Source organism: Canis lupus, chromosome 17, assembly GCF_048164855.1.
Source record: "Canis lupus baileyi chromosome 17, mCanLup2.hap1, whole genome shotgun sequence".
NCBI lineage: Eukaryota > Metazoa > Chordata > Mammalia > Carnivora > Canidae > Canis > Canis lupus.
In genome coordinates, this window is record NC_132854.1 from 56,879,367 (window position 1) to 56,885,491 (window position 6,125).

The 6,125-nt window shown below is 53.8% G+C and overlaps 1 long non-coding RNA gene across 1 annotated transcript; it reads left to right on the forward strand.

The window, feature by feature from the left end:
- Positions 1–1,715: 1,715 nt before the first annotated feature.
- On the forward strand, positions 1,716–3,596 carry LOC140608179 (uncharacterized). Its single transcript, XR_012010198.1, has 2 exons — positions 1,716–1,969; positions 3,193–3,596. It is a non-coding gene; the product is annotated as an uncharacterized lncRNA (long non-coding RNA).
- Positions 3,597–6,125: the final 2,529 nt, after the last annotated feature.

The window sequence follows — 6,125 nt, forward strand, 5'->3', positions numbered from 1 at the left end:
AATCCAAAACAAGGCGGCCTGTCTAGCAAGAGAGGTGCCCAGGAGAGGAGCCACCCCTGGGTGCGAGCAAGTGGGACAGTAGTAGCTCCTGTGATTTTTTTTTTTTTTTAAGATTTTATTTATTCATGAGAGACACACACACAGAGGAGAGAGAGCAGCAGAGACCCAGGCGGAGGGGGAAGCAGGCTCCCTGCGGGGAGCCCGACGCGGGACTCGATCCCGGACCCCGGGGTCACGAGCCAAGCCCCCTTCCCCCCCCCCCCCCAACCCCGGCGGCCCAGAGGCTCTCAGATTTGAAGCCTGAAAGTTCTTTTGCAGCTTAAGTGTCGGCCACACTCGGTGGGAACTGGCGGGAAGCTATCCAAGCGTTTGTTCATCCTCCTCGGGATATTAAGAAGTTAAGTGCAACACACGAGGGGCAGTCCACGGGGAAGCGGTAACTGGGAACCCCCAGAAGTGGTGCAGCACTCCAAAGCTCAGATTCGGGGAGCACCACACGCTTCAAGCAGGATAAGTAAAAAAAAAAAAAAAAAAATACATGTATACCCCTAGGGAGGCGCTGGAAGTGGTCTCGGAGTGAAGACAGGAGCCCGGACGAGCAGGCACTTGGGGGGAACCTTCTACCGAGGCCAGTAGGGGGCCGCCTGGTGGCTCAGCCGGTTAAGCATCTGCCTGGCTCCCCTGCTCTCCCCACCCTCTCCCCCTGCTCACGCTTTCTCTCTCAAATCAATAAAATCTTAAAAAAAAAAAAAAATCAGGGACGCCTGGGGGGCTCAGCGGTTGAGCGTCCACCTTTGGCTCAGGCTGTGACCCCGGGGTCCCGGGATCGAGTCCCACGTCGGGCTCCCTGCGTGGAGCCTGCTTCTCCCTCTGCCTGTGTCTCTGCCTCTCTCTCCCTCTGTGTTTCTCATGAATGAATGAATGAATATTTTTTTTAAAAAAGATTCTCTATTCTTCTCTCTCTGCTCCTCCCTCCAACTCATGCTTTAAAAAAAAATCAATTAAAAAAATCAACTATAAAAGTGAGCCCCCCGCCGGCGAGTGCTGCCCCCCCCCCCGGGTCTCCGAGCGCTGGGCCCGCAGGTCGGTGGGTCCAGCGCGCCCCCGAGCGACTCGACGCCCGAGGCTTGTGGAGGGCGCAGGCGGGTCGGCGTCCCGGTCCCGAGGCCGCGGGCGGGCGGGGCGGGGCGGGGCGGGGGCTGCGCTCGCCCTGGACGAGGCGCCAGGAGGGCCCCGACGGCTGTCGCCTCCCCCCTCCCCTCCCCTCCGAGCGCTCCCTGGGCTCCTGTCTCCCCGAGACCTCGGTGATGGTTCTTTAGGGAATGGTCGCGGGGCGCGCGGGGCTTCGGCGGGAGGAGCCCCACTCTGGAGGCGGGCTCGGGCGTGAGGGCGTCAGGGCGGTGGGTGAGATTCGCCTCTGCTCCCCCGGCCCGGCTCACGGCGCAGGGGGCGCCCGCTCTCCCCACAACGCCCAGTGGGGGGGTGCGGGGGGCACAAGCAGGGGAGGGCGAGGGAGGGCACGAGCGCCCCAAGCAGACTCGCGCTGAACGCGGAGCGGACGGAGGCCCGAGCTGAGCCACCCCCGGCCGCGGCCCCCACGGCTCGCGAGGACCAGGCCGCGCCCCCGCCGCGCTGCGCGCTCTGGGTTTGCCCGACCGCGCGTCCTCAGGCCCAGCGGCCGCCGCTCGCAGTGCCTCGTACCGGCAGCGGGACCAGTGACGGGGCGAACGCGGTCGCGGCCCCTCGCGGGCCCCCCCAGGCCGCTCGGCCGAGCCGCGGCTGCCACCCGCCGGCCCCTTTCCGGGCTTGCTCCATCCCGCCTCCCCGCAGAAGGCCGGACCCGGACCCGGGCGTGGAGCTCGGGCTTCCAGAAACCCGCGAGTCTTCTCCGGGTCACAGGTTTATCCCGGCCCAGTTCTTCCTTTTCTCCGTGGCCTTTCTCTTCCTCCAGGAGGAGCGAAGACCCCTGGTGCGTCACCAGCGCCCCGACCCCCCGACCTTCGCAGTCCTGGGTCCCACCCCCCACCGGAGGCCCAGCGTCCGCTAGACCCCTCGACCTTGCGCTAGTTCTTTACATATTTATTATCAATTTGTTGTTATTTTTAACCTTATGCTGCTTAAAATCTAATGCCCTGCCTGCTTCCCAAAGCCCCTCCTGCTCAGCCGTTTCCCCGCGTCCCCCAGCCTCCCAGGCCAGGCATCCTGGGAGGTCGCCCACGTGTCCCCGTCCCTCAGCCACGCGGCCTCCCTCAGAAAGGGAGGGCCCAGCCCGGTGTCCCTCGCTCACCGCTGCCCCCGTGGCCGCCGGCCCGCCGCGGCTGCCCCAGGGAGGACTGGCGGGGCCCTCTGGCCTCCCTGTCCCCCTGCTCCGGGCCGTCTTCCCCCTGCGACCCCAGGATCTTTGTAAGACGCCAATCTGACGCCCCCTCCCCCCGGAGACCCCAGGGCCACGCCGCCCTCCAGCCCGTAGGCCACGAGCCGCTCCTCGCTGCAGGCCCTGCAGGCCGACCTCGGGGCCCCGCGGCGTCGCTGGCCCGTCTCCCGGGGTGTCCCGGCCGCCTGGGACGGCCCTCACTTCCTGACCGGGTCGTGCCCCCTCCCGGCCTCCTCCGCTCGCTCAGGGCGCGCTCTCCCCCCGCTTCTCAACACGCCTTTGGTCTGCTAGAGTCGCACGTTCGTTCCCGAACACGACGCGTCCTCAGGCCCGTATGGGACACCGTGATTTCCGTGAGGAGAAGGGCAGGAGAAAGGCCCTCGGGATCGTCCCTTCTCTCACAGAAATCCTAGGAAGACTAATCATAGGGACGCCCAGGTGGCTCAGTGGCTGGGCATCTGCCTCGGCTCGGGGTGTGATCCCGGGGTCCCAGGATCGAATCCCGCATCGGGCTCCCTGCAGGGAGCCTGCTTCTCCCTCTGCCTGTGTCTCATGAATAAATAAATAAAATCTTTTTCTTTTTTTTTTAAGAATTTTTCCACTCTAAGATTTCATGAAGCAGTCCTATTCAAACTCTTCTCTTGCACCTCCAGAATCCGACATCATGGGCCACTTGCTCGCAGCATCACACTTCACCCTCGCTTGTAGGTGGTTTCTAAGCGAGATACAGGACTCGAATCTAGGAGTCATGTGGCCGCTGGAAATTTGATCCCCCCGAATGAGTGTCCTTTGTGTAACAGTTTTCTTTCTTCGTGTAGATTTATGATCTTCACGGAATGACGACTGCATTCTGTTCAATGTGAACTCCACCGCCGTGCGACAGTGTATGACAAAGCGCGTGGGCTGGTGCGTTCTCGGGGTGAACACACTCATGAAGCGAGCACCCAGAGAGAGCAGAGGAGGGCCCCACCCCTCCCCTGACTCCCAACGCCACGGGTGAATTTTGCCTGGCTTGGAACCTCACAGGAGAGGGTACCAACTGATTTACGCAGCACATAATCTCTTGTCTGGATTCCTTGACTCAGTATCATGTTGCTACACCTGGTGACTGGGTGGCAGGCACTGAGGGGGGAACTAGACGGGATGAGTGAGCACCGGGTGTCGTACTGCGTGTCGGCAAATTGAGCTCCAATAAAAAAATATCCAATAAAAAAACACAGAATGTTGCACTGTGTGAATATCCTCCCAGTTTTACCCATCCGGTGTAGACGGACACCAGGGTTGTCTCCAGATCCTGGCTGTCACGAGCGGTGCTGCTGAGGACGTTCTCATGCAGGCTGTCGTGCAGGGCCGTGCCAGGTGCTCGCTCTAGTCGGTCATCGTTCAGCCTCACCGACCTCGGGATTTCTGCTGTCCTGCTTAGTCATTCAGGGGAGCGTGCAGCGGCAGCTTACTGCAGTTCTTCGGTGTAGGTCCCCAGTCTGGGAGGCAGGCGCATCTTCGTGGGTCTGCTAGGCATACTCCCCCCCTACTTCACGAATGAGCTACCCATTCCATCTTTTGCCCACTTTCCTGTTGGTTTACATCTGTTCTGAAAACAAATTTGTGGGAGCTCTTTAGACGTTCTGGATACAAGTCTTTCATCAGATGCACGTACGGCAAGCAACGCCGCCCGCTCGACGGCTTGCCTCTTCACTCTCGGTGGTGGCTGCACTGCATCGTATTCTTCAGGGGTCCCAGGACGCTTTCACAACATCCATGCGCCAGGAGAGGTGTCCATTCCTTTTGTCTCCTTTTTGACCCGACTCTGTCTGGTGCCATTTAGAAGCACACAGAGCTAGTATTAGGTCACTTGGGGGGTATTTTTTACTATGAAATCATCAGGATGGTTCCTTATAACCTGACTTTGGGAGAGAATTATTTCTGGCGGGGGAAACATCTTACATTTAGGCGTACAGAAGAACTCATCCCTCCCCGGCCATTTTTTGCGGCACATTAAGAGCAAGCTTCAATTTACTGGCCTCCTATATATCCTTGATGGTCAGCTCCATGCCGTTTGTCACTGAAGTCCTTTGACTTTATTAGGGTTATCATTGGCTATATGTCAGCAATTATTCACCGAGTAGTTAAATATTTTTGCATTTATCCTGTAAAAGGGCAAAGCAACAATTTTCTTACAATGTCGTGCCCGCTTAGCAGGGTATAGCTCTCAGTTATTCAGACACTAATCTGGCTTTTGCTATTAAGGGATTTTGCAGATATTATTAAAGTCTCTGATCAACTGACTTTAAATAAGGAAGATTATCCTGGATAATATGTCGGGTCTCACTCAATCAGGCCTTAAAAACAAGGCAGAAGCTAGCTCTAGACAGGAAATCCCGCCTTTGGGCAGTAGCCTCAGCCCATGCTTCTGGGGTCCCCCCCTGCTGGCCTGCTCTATGGGCTTCAGACTTGCTTACCCAGCCCCCACCCCCAATCACATAAGCCAATTCCTTATGAGAAATCTCTTAATATGTCTATCTCCTACTAGTTCTGCTTCTCTGATTAAATCTGCAACTAAGTCAGTGATCTAAGAGGTACACACCTGCTTCTCTTTACAAAGGAGTTACCAATAACATGCACAAAATTCGCAAATTAAATGATCTTCCTTATTAGGGAACACGAAACAGTTTAGACTAGAACATTTTGTGTGTGGTTCACTATAGGGCTCAATCTTGACTACTGATACTTCAATAGTACTGATTTAAAAATTTGTAGTACAAAAAATAAAAATAAAATAAAAAATTTTAGTACAATCTAATTCATATTTAACTAGTACTAATTTTATGACTTTAAAGTACCTGATAGCTTCCTCAATTACCGTGTAATATGCAGTCTTTTTAAAAAAAAATGCAATCTTATTGAATGTGTAAAAGTATGCTCTTTGTGAACTAGGTGAAAGGGGTCACGAGTATACTTATCTTGATGAACACAGAGTAACAGACGGAAGTGCTGAATCACTACCTTGCACACCTGAAACTAATACAACACTCTAATGTTAACCACACTGGAATTAACATTTTTAAAAATGTATAATCTTCATGCTTCCTTAGTAGAAAAATGTTTTTAAAATAACCAAACTTCATCTATTGTGTTTCAAAAATTTATTTGTTAAGTTCTTTTTTTTTTTTTTTAAGATTTTATTTATTCATTCATGAGAGACACGGAGAGAGAGGCAGAGGCACAGGCAGAGGGTGCAGCAGGCTCCCTGTGGGGAACGGATGCAGGACTTGATCCTAGGACCCCAGGATGACGACCTGAGCCAAAGGCAGGTGCTAAACCACTGAGCCACCCAGGCGTCCCTATTCGTTAAGTTCTTTTTTTTTTTTTCGTTAAGTTCTTAAAGGAACACAATTTGTTATTTACAAAGAGACTGATTACAAAATTTCTGCATGTAACTGAAGGAAAATACTGCATTTAGAGTAACAGATGAAAAAACTTTCCTTATATAGCTATTTTCAGATTGAATCTTATTAGTTAATTCTTGTCTCTTGGGACATTCCAGAAATCCATGTCCACAAATCTGTTTGGCTTAATAGATAAGAAAAGAAGTATCATTGGGTTGGGTTTAGGAAATCTGGCTTCTAATCTTAGCTGTCTCATAAATAACTGTGTAAGGATGGGGAATTTACTTAAATAAGGAAGTTGGCTCAGAAAGGTCAGCAAAAAATAATTATTAAATGCGTACTAGAAGCCAAGTAGCTGCTAGACA